The following is a 12,018-nucleotide window of genomic DNA, read 5'->3' on the forward strand; positions in this document are numbered from 1 at the left end:
TGTTGTCCGAGTGATTTCGAAATTGTTTTTCGAGTGGGATAGGATTAAGGAAATTATGGGTTATAGCTATGGAGGTGATTGAGTATGGTTCATGGGTATGCTCGTGAGGTCAATATAGTGTTTATCATTTTCATTGCATCTACGTACCTTTCCTGCAATATTGAATCTCAATATTGATACGTGAGTACTCATAATTTAACTTTTACATACTAATAGTGTATCCCTGACTATTGCTCGAGTATTTAGGATTATGCATGCTTGTACTTTTGATATTGCCCTTAGACAGGTTAGGTTGAATCTTGAATTAGTTACACTTGCGGTTGAGATAAGGTATAAGATATGCATGTCCTTGGAAAGATAGCGAAAATTTAAGAACTTTTTTTTTAGATATCGAATGGTTTCGATGAACGGATTAGAAGTTATAATCAATTGAATTTTTGATATTTTTATTAAAAATGATTATTATTATCATCGTTTTTATCGTCTTTCTAGTTTTATCTTATTATTATCATTATTATTATCTTTATCAATAAAAGGGATTTATCATTAAAATTTTTTATTTTTTTTATTATTACTATCGTTATTATCGTTAAAGTTATAATTAGTATTATTATTATTATCCAATTATTATTATTATTATTATTGGTATTATTATTATTATTATCATTATTAATATATATATATATATATCATTATTTAAAAATGGTTATTGTTATTGTTATTGTTATTATTATTATTACTATATTATCATTAAGATAATTATTAGTATTATCGTTAATAATGTTATAGTAACTATCATTATTAATATTAGTGTAATTAAAATAAATATTTGTAACACCTAATTATTTTGATTACTATTATTATCATTATTATGAACACGATATAAAAGACGATTAAAAGCTATTAAACGAAACGATTAGGAAATAATGGGTAAGAGTATCATGATGAAATTAAAATATTATAAGATATTGATTTAGATAAAATTATCGTTCTTATTATTTTTATCATTACTATTATTATTAAAAGTATCGTTAGTATTAAAACTATCATTTTAACAAAAATTATCATTTTAATAGAAATGTCATTGTTACTATAAAATATCATCATTATTATTATTTTAAATAGAATTATTATTTTAAAGATAATATTAAAAATTATCGTAAATATTAAAGTTATCATAATTAGAATTATCGTTTTATCATAATGTCATCTTAGTAATTATAAATATTGATATTTTTATAATAATAATTATTATTACAAAATAATACAACTTTTACTTACTATCATTATAGATATTATTTTATCAAATAAATATGTGATACAAACATATTTTACTACGTGTAATAACTTACTTTAATAATATCTATCATATTATCTTTATGATATTAAATGAACCCTATAAATTTTATTACCGAATATATATAAAAGTATATTTTATTATATAAATTTAATATAAAATTTTATTTATTAATAAATAAATTATATTATTTACTCTAATAAATCTTTTAAAAATATTTAAAAATATAAAACGACGATATTTAAACTATATATTAATCATGTATAGATTTTTGGAAATTATTTTGAGTCAAATTTACTTTTGTTGACTTTTGCATAGTAGTCTCGAGCATTGGGATTGTGGTACACTATGACTTGACCTAATTTGTTAGACAAATATTGACCAACACATAAATATATATAATTAATTTAGGTTCGTGTATCCGAAGTCAACCTTGCACTTGTTCAATGACGTTATATGTATTTTTACTACGAAATACAGTATGGTGAGTTTCATTTGATTCCCTTTTTACTCTTTACATTTTTGGGACTGAGAATACATGCGCTTTTATAAATGTTTGACGAAATAGACACAAGTAATTGAAACTACATTCTATGGTTGAATTATCGAAATCGAATATGCCTCTTTTTATTAAAGTCTGGTAATCTAAGAATTAGGGAAAAGACACCCTAATGGACGCGAATCCTAAAGATAGATCTATTGGACCTAACAAACCCCATCCAAAGTACCGGATGCTTTAGTACTTCGAAATTTATATCATGTCCGAAGGAGGATCCCGGAATGATAGGGGATATTCTTATATGGATCTAGTTAATGTCGGTTACCAGGTGTTCACCATATGAATGATTATTTTTGTTTCTATGCATGGGACGTATATTTATGAGAACTGGAAATGAAATTCTTGTGGTCTATTAAAATGATGGAAATAAATGATTATGATAAACTAATGAACTCACCAACCTTTTGGTTGACACTTTAAAGCATGTTTATTCTCAGGTGTTAAAGAAATCTTCCGCTGTGCATTTGCTCATTTTAAAGATATTACTTGGAGTCTTTCATAGCATATTTCGAAGAACGTTGCATTCGAGTCATTGAGTTCATCAAAGATTATTATTAAATCAATTTATAGTTGGATAGTGGATATTATGAAATGGTATGCATGCCTGTCAATTTTTGATGTAAAGAAAGATTGTCTTTTAAAAATGAATGCAATGTTTGTAAAATGTATCATATAGAGGTCAAATACCTCGCAATGTAATCAACTATTGTGAATCGTTTATAATGTATATGAACGGGTCCTTTCAAAACTAACCCTAATTCGATTCAGTTTAAGGATCAGACCTGTCAGACAAGGTCATGCGGTCGCATGGGGTTAAAGGGTTAATATCATGCGGTCGCATACAAACGGTTACCAGGCCAGTTATTTAGGCTGCAACAGTTGGGCCCGAATACTTAATTTATTAATTTTTTTTTAGAATATAGCGTTTCGCTTTCGGCGTTAAGTGTCCCCGGCAGCGGCGCCAAAAATACTTGATGTGTTGCGAGGTGTATACGAAATAGTTATATTTTTATTGCAAAATACTATTAAATACCATACAATTTTACACAAGTTATTTATTTATTTATAGAGTGGATATACCTAAACCTTGCTACAACACTATAGGCAGTGTACCTAATCGTAAAGTAGTGTAGTTTTTAGTAAGTCCGGTTCGTTTCGCAGGGAGCTAGCTGAGTTTAATGCTATATTTATTTTAAACTATATTTGTATCAATATATATATATATATATAAGTAATATTATTATTATTATAAAAGGGGGTTTTTTACCGTTTAGTGACCGGTTTATCGATTTTATGACTTAAGTCACAATTAAAACCTAATGTAAAATATTAAATATAAATACAACTTAATTTAAAGCGTAAAGTAAATGAAAATAAATAAAAGTGCGATAATTAAAAGTGCGATAAATAAAATGACGATAAATAAAATTGCGATAATTAAAAGTACGATGAGATTTAAAATAAAGGAATTATGCTTATTTAAACTTCCGTAATCATGATATTTGACATGTTGATTTTAATTTATTACCATGGGTTAATTGTCCTTTGTCCTGGATTATTCGATATGTCCATCTAGTTTTGTCCATAATAATCCATCGGTCATAATTATAAAGTGCGAGAGTCTTCGTCAAATTATCCTTATACCCGAAGTCAAATATTCCAACTAATTGGGGATTCGAACTGTAACAAGGTCTTAATACTTTGTTTAATGAATACATCAGGTTATCGACTGCGTGTAATCCAAGGTTTTAATACTTTGTTAACAATTACACCAATTACCCTTGAATGTAATTCACCCCTGTTTTAATGAGTCCAGTGACTATTAATCCATCCCCGTGTCCGATCAAATGAACAATTATTAGTATTTATAGATTTCCCGCCCACCGTACCCGATTAAGCGTATGTGGTTATATATAGATACGTCAAATTGTAACCTTTATATTAAATTAACGAGGTATCGTTTAGTTAATATAAAGCCCATTAATAACCCATAGTCTAATTTCCACAAGTGTTGATCTTTTGTCCAAAACCCCAATTATGTTACAAAGTCCAATAATCCCGTTTTAATATTTAGTCCAACATCACGATTACTTCGATTTAAATAAGCATAATAATAACTTAGCTACGAGACATTAATTTAAAAAGGTTGAACATAACTTACAATGAGTATTAATCGCGTAGTGTTACACGGACAGAATTTCGACTTACAAACTTAAAACATTTGCTACTATAACCTTATTATTATTAACTTAATATTAAAATTAAAATTATAAAATATAAATATAAATATATTGAAAGAGTATGATGATAGATGGATATATGGCGTGTAAAATTCGTCGACCAAACATTGCAATTTATAGGACCAGACCTGCTACAGTATGCCATGCGATTGCATGAGATTAAGCCTTCCTGGCCATGCGATCGCATGGCCGCCTTGGACAGCTCACATCTCTTGTTTTCTTATTTTCCGGCAGTTTGTAAATAATAAAATATAATATATATAATTTTATATAATTATATATATATTATATTATATTCATGTGCCTAGTTGACTTGTAATTTTTGCTCTGTTGCGTCGTGCGCTGATAGTTGGTTCATGTCCCGGTTCCGGATTTTCGAACCTCCTTTCGTACGATTTAATATCTTGTACTTTGCGTTTTGCATCTCGTACTCTTGTAACATTTAGACGTTTCTCATCAATAATTTGAACTACTTTGATTGTACTTTGTACTTTTTAGCGTTGTGGTCATTTGCGTCTTCAATTCGACGCATCTGTCTTTTGTCTTCATTTTTTATTATTTAAATGAATATCACTTGTAAATAGAACAACTACAACTAAAAGCTTGTCTTTCTTGAAGGATAATGCTATAAAATATGTGTTCGTTTTTAGCATTGTCACTCGTGATAATGCTAAAATGAACACATATTTCATAGCATTATCCTTCAAGAAAGACAAGCTTTTAGTTGCAATTGTTCTATTTACAAGTGATATTCGTTTAAATATTAAAAGGTGAAGACAAAAGACAGATGAGACGATTTGAAGACGCAAATGACCAAAACACTAAAAAATACAAAGTACAATCCAAGTGGTTCAATTTATTGACGAGAAACGTCTAGAAATTACAAGAGTACAAGCCGCAAAACGCAAAGTACAAGATATTAAATCGTACGAAAGGACGTTCGAAAATCCGAAACTGGGACATGAACCAACTATCAACGCGCGACGCAACGGACCTAAAATTACAAGTTAACTATGCACAAGAATATAATATAATATATATATATATATATAATTATATAAAATTATATATATATTATATTATATAATAAATAAATCAAGAGCCGCCCACGTTTTTAGAAGCAAAGGGAGCAGGAAAAGCAGGCCATGCGATCGCATGGACTAGGTGCCTTATTCCCATGCGATCACATGACACCCAGGACCTGGCCACATCTATAAATAGCAGCATATTTCGGACGTTTTATGTACACCATATTCAATCAATTACTCTCTATCTCTCAATATATATTTATATCTGTATTTTATAATTATAATTTTAATATTAAGTTAATAATAATAAGGTTATAGTGGGTAATGTTTTAAGTTTGTAAGTCAAAATTCTGTCGTGTAACACTACGCGATTAATACTCATTGTAAGTTATGTTCAACCTTTTTAAATTAATGTCTCGTAGCTAAGTTATTATTATGCTTATTTAAGCCGAAGTAATCATGATGTTGGACTAAATATTAAGACGGGGTTATTGGGGTTTGGACAAAAGGCCGACACTTGTGGAAATTGGATTATGAGCTATTAATGGGCTTTATATTAATTAAATGATATCTCGTTGATTTATTATAGAGATTTATAATTTGACGTGTTTATGTATAACCACATACGCTTGACTGGGTACGGTGGGCGGGATATCTATAAATGCTAATAATTGTTCATTTGACCGGACACGGGGATGGATTAATAGTCACTGGACTCATTAAAATAGGTGTGGATTATATTCAAGGGTAATTGGTGTAATTGTTAACAAAGTATTAATACCTTAGATTACACGCAGTCGATAACCTGGTGTATTCATTAAACAAAGTATTAAGACCTTGTTACAGTTCAAATCCCCAATTAGTTGGAATATTTGACTTCGGGTATAAGGTTAATTTGGCGAAGACTCTCGCACTTTAAAATTATGACCGATGGACTATTATGGACAAAACCAGATGGACATATCGAATAATTCAGGACAAAGGACAATTAACCAATGGTAATAAATTAAAATTAACACGTCAAACATCATGATTATGGAAGTTTAAATAAGCATAATTCTTTATTTTATATCTCATCGCACTTTTATTTATCGTCATTTTATTTTTCATACTTCAAATTATTGCACTTTTAATTATCGTACCTTTATTTTTCGCACTTTTATTTATCGTCATTTACTTTACTTTAAATTAAGTTATATTTATATTTAATATTTTACATTAGGTTTTAATTGTGATTTAAGACGTAAAATCGACAAACCGGTCATTAAACGGTAAAACCCCCTTTTTATAATATAATAATAATAATAATAATAATAATAATAATACTATATTACTTATATATATATATATATATATATATATATATATATATATATATATATATATATATATATATATATATATATATATATATATATATACAAATATAGTTTAAAATATATATAGCGTTAAACTCAGCTAGCTCCCTATGGAACGAACCGAACTTACTAAAAACTACACTACTCTACGATTAGGTACACTGCCTATAAGTGTTGTAGCAAGGTTTAGGTATATCTATTAAATAAATAAATAAATAACTTGTGTAAAAATTTTATCGTATTTAATACTATTTCGTAGTAAAAATTAATAGTATTACATACTACACCTCACACACATCAAGTATTTTTGGCGCTACTGCTGGGGAACTCAACAACTCCGAAAGCGAAACGCTATAAAAAAATTTATTTTTAATCTTTTTTTTGTAAAAATATAATAAGATTTAAAAAATAAACAAAAATATAAAAATATAAAAACATAAAAAAAGAAAAATATTTATCTATATTTTTAAGAGTTTAAATTAAAAAGTTTTTTTTAGTTACAAAAACTAATAAGTTTTTTTATAAGTTTTAGTTATATTATATTTTCTATAAAATAAAAAAATAAAAAAATCAAAGTAAAAAGTAAATAAATAAATAAATAAATAAATTAAACGGTATTCGGGCCCATCTGTCGCAGCCCAACTATCTTGCCTGCTTTCTGGATCCATGCGACCGAATGGAAAAATAACCCTGCACTCATGCGATCGCATGAGCTGAGGTGACAGGCCTGAATCATCAGACGTACGATTAGGGTTAGGGTATTAATAATTAATTATTATTAATTAATTAGTAATTAGGGTTTAATTATTTAATATTTTAGTTTTAATTAATTAGTTTTAACTAGTTGGGCGACCTGGCTTTGCGCCGGTTCTTCACCCTTGATTAATATTAATTACATAGCTAATTATTGAGAAAGTAATTATTTATCATTTTTTTCGTTTTGTCGAGGAAGGACCAAAAATAGTTATGTGATTGATTTGTAATAAGCGTGAAAGTAATTATTCAACATTTTTTGTTTTATTTTCTGTCTTGTCAAGAGAAAAGATCCAAATGCTCAATCAATAAAGTGAGACGTACATCAACGATTGATAAAAACTATTTATATAATATATATGTGTATATATGTATATGTATATATATATATATATATATATATATATATATATATATATATATATATATATATATATATATATATCATAAAAATAAAACAGTTATTAAAAAATGAGATACGTAATTAATTTATAATAAGGAAAAAAGTTAAACAATAATAAAGTGGAAAATTATGTGATTGATTTAATAATAATAATAATAATAATAATAATAATAATAATAATAATAATAATAATAATAATAATAATAATAATAATAATAATAATAATAATGATAATAATAGTACTCATTGATTTAAATAATGAATAGTTATTAGTTAGTGAAAATTGTGTGGGCGATTTATAATGAATGAGACGTTTTATGGGGAAATTATGAAATGTGAAAAGTTTGTGGCAATTTTATAAAAACTATGAATTAAATTTTATAAAGAATGTGTTTGAATTGGCAAAAATAAAGAGTTTGGGGAAAGTTTGTGAAACTTCTAAAGTTTCATATTCACTCCCACTCCCTCTTTTATATATATAGATATAATTAGTTTTATTACTTATAAAATTAATACTTTTATAAAATAATAATATAAAAATAATATTTTTATAAAAATAAGTAATTTTATCATTTTTTATATCTTTTTATAAATTGTATATTTTAAACATATAATTCATAATTTTTATTTTTATCGTTCGTAACTAGTTTTAGGTTATAGTTTTTTCTGTAGTTCATTTATACTTCTAGATTTTTAGGCTTTGCCGTAAAATCCCTTAAGCGCTTTTTCTTAGATTAAGATTTAGGCGCTTTAGAATTTTACGACGTCGCTTATCGCTTTAATATTTAATAGATTTTAGTACATATTAAGTTATTGCCGTTTTGGATATAGAATTCCTTTTAAGCTTTAATACCTTTAGACACAAGTTTTAAGTATTTAGTTTGTAGACTTTTAAGTTTCGACTCTCTACTTTCTTATTATTGTTTTTCGACCTTTTATTTTTCGACATTTTTCGACGCACTCTTTTTCTTTCTCATTTCTACGCCCTAGTTTTTAAGACATAGAATTTTCAAAATTTTCTTTAAATTTCAACGAAAAATTATTTTAAGCGGTTAAATTGATAGACATCCAAAATTTTCTGGTTCGTAGTAATAGTTGGATTTGTTAGTGGCGAGTTGTGGGCTTCCGATTTTAAGGGTCCTGGCTACCTGCTGCATCTATTGGCTATTCGAAACGTGGGCAAAATCAGAAAAGTCTATCAATTTGATAACTTATATAATTTTTTATTTTTATAACTAGCAGGATATTCAGTGAATGCACCGAGAAAAACGTTCACCACCTTTCATACGTTCACCTCCTGTAACTCGATCAAGACATCTAGCCAATATCGTCGCCGTTGCTTTTTCTTTAGAATCGTCATCTAGTCGACCAAGTACTCCAATTCAAATTTTCGATAATCCATTTTTTGAACCCGACCTCACAATTGAGAACCCGGAGGATATTCAAGGACAATTCAGAGATCCTGAACCACTAATTATTCCTCTTGAACCACAAATCATTCAACCAAAGATTGTCGAGGAAAAAACAATTAAATCCGAATCCTCTAGTGATTCAGATTCAACAAATTCAATCATGGAAAATCAGGAACCTCTAAGTATGGAAGACCGAATGAGAGCTACACGCACTGGCCAAGGTCATGCCATTACTCAACCAGACATTAATGCTCCAGATTATGAAATCAAAGGACAAATCCTACACATGGTAACTAATCAATGCCAATTTAGTGGTACGCCAAAAGAAGATCCAAACGAACATCTTCGTACCTTTATTAGGATTTGTACTTTATTTAAAATCATAGAAGTTGAGGATGAACAGATATATCTCATGTTATTTCCCTGGACTTTAAAGGAACAAGTCAAAGATTGGTTAAAATCGTTACCTGAAGGGGCGATTGATACATGGGATGTTTTAGTTGAGAAATTTCTTAAAAGATTCTTTCCGGCATCCAAAGTCATGAGACTTCAAGGAGAAATTATTACGTTCACACAAAAGCCAAATGAAACTCTATATGAGGCGTGGACAAGATTTCGAAAGTTGTTGAGAGGATGTCCTCAACATGATTTAGACAGTTATTAAATAGTACAAATATTCTACCAAGGATGCGACATTACTACACGAAAAGACATCGACATAGCAGCTGGTGGTTCCATTATGAAGAAAACCGCAACTGAAGCTTACAAAATTATTGATAACACAGTCTCTCACTCAAATGAGTGGCATCAAGAAAAAGACATCGTTAGATCATCTAAAGCGGCTAGAGCCGATTCTAGCCATGACTTTGATTCCATTTCAGCAAAGTTAGACGCTTTCGAGAGACGAATGGAAAAGATGACTAAAGATGTTCACGCAATACGAATTAGTTGTGAGCAGTGTGGAGGACCACATTTGACAAAAGATTGTCTCAGTATTGAACAAACAATGGAACAAAGAGAGAATGTTTCATACATGAACCAAAGGCCTGAAAATAATTATTAAAATAATTATCAACCGCCAAGACCAAACTACAATCAAAATCAGAATTATAACCAAAATGTTCCATACAACAACCAACAAGGTCCTAACAATCAACAAGTATCTAATAATACTTTTAACCAGCAAATACCTATTTTTCCAAATAAACCACCACAAACCAATGATAAAAAGCCAAATTTAGAAGATATGCTGTCGAAGCTAGTTGAATCTCAAACTCAATTTTTCACATCTCAGAAACAAGCGAATGAAAAAAATGCTCAAGCATTTAGAAATCAACAGGCTTCAATTCAAAATCTGTAACAAGAAGTGAGTAACCTAGCCAGGTTAATTGGAGAAAGAAAACTGGGGAGTCTACCTAGCAATACAAATGCTAACCCCCGAAAATGAAACAGCTAAAGCCATTACCACAAGAAGTTGTATTACACTTAAACCACCTAAAATACCTGTAATTTCTGATGACTCTATTCCTACTACACAGACACCACAGCCTGAGTAAGAGAAGGAAACAAAACCGGTAGTTGAAAAGGTTAATGAAGATAATACAGTTAAGGCTAAACCTTATGTTAAACCATACCAACCACAGCTTCCTTACCCAAGTAAAATGAGAAAAGAAAGACTGGAAGCCGAGCAATCCAACTTTTTGGATATGTTTAAACAAATAAATGTCAATCTTCCTTTCATTGATGTGATTTCAGGAATGCCAAGATATGCTAAATTCTTGAAAGATCTAATCACAAATAGAAAGAAAATGGAAGAACTCTCGGCTGTTACTATGAATGCTAATTGTTCTGCAGTGCTATTGAATAAACTACCAGAAAAATTATCTGATCCAGGAAGTTTCACAATTCCATGTTTTTTGGGTAGTTTTAATTCAATAGAAGCATTGGCAGACTTAGGTGCTAGTATAAATCTAATGCCATATTTATTATACGCTAAACTAGACCTCGGAGAATTGAAACCAACACGAATAAGCATAAAACTAGCCGATCGATCAGTAAAATATCCTAGAGGGATAATGGAGAACATGCTAGTGAAAGTTGGTACTTTAGTATTTCCAGTAGATTTTGTTATTCTGGACACAGAAGAAGATTCTCGAGTTCCTCTCATATTAGGAAGAATATTGAAAGGACCGGTCCTTATCCATCCGGACGAAGTCTTCAACAGTTGGTCCTATTGCGATGATCGACTCCAAATAATATCTTTAATATGAGCTAATGCACAGCGGAAGACTTAATTCGTACCTGAGAATAACATGCTTTAAAACGTCAACATAAAGTTGGTGAGATATATAGGTTTGATGCTAGCAGGGTTATAACTATGGACCACAAGATTTCATATTTATACGTAATACACTCCTCGTGTATAGAAAAGACGTTGAGCACTTGGTAACCATACTTAACTAAAAGTCACAGCAGCATACTCTTAAATAAACCCTACACTGTACCAAGTGTAGTAACGAGAACGAAGTACTGTGCAACCGTTAAATGCTGGTCGTCCAGCCCGGTTGGGGATGTCAGCCCGATAGATCTATCAACAGGATTCGCGTTTACGCTCCTCACGTAATTAGCAGTTACCAAGTATAAAGAGATATGCCATGGTACAACTCAACGTAGAATTTATTTTTGATCACTTGTGTCCATAACGTAAATCATTTATAAAAACAGCGCATGTATTCTCAGCCCAAAAATATTTAGAGTTTAAATGGGATCTATATACTCACCTAATGTATTTTGTAGTAAAAATACATATAACATCATTGAACAAGTGTAGGGTTGGCCTCGGATTCACGAACCTATATCATTTATATATATTAATACACATAGCCGTAATCGGACAAATATTTATATATATATATATATATATATATATATATATTTATTTATTTATTAATTATATCCTTCTTATATT

Source organism: Rutidosis leptorrhynchoides, chromosome 4 (assembly GCF_046630445.1).
Source record: "Rutidosis leptorrhynchoides isolate AG116_Rl617_1_P2 chromosome 4, CSIRO_AGI_Rlap_v1, whole genome shotgun sequence".
In the NCBI taxonomy this organism is placed as follows: Eukaryota; Viridiplantae; Streptophyta; class Magnoliopsida; order Asterales; family Asteraceae; genus Rutidosis; species Rutidosis leptorrhynchoides.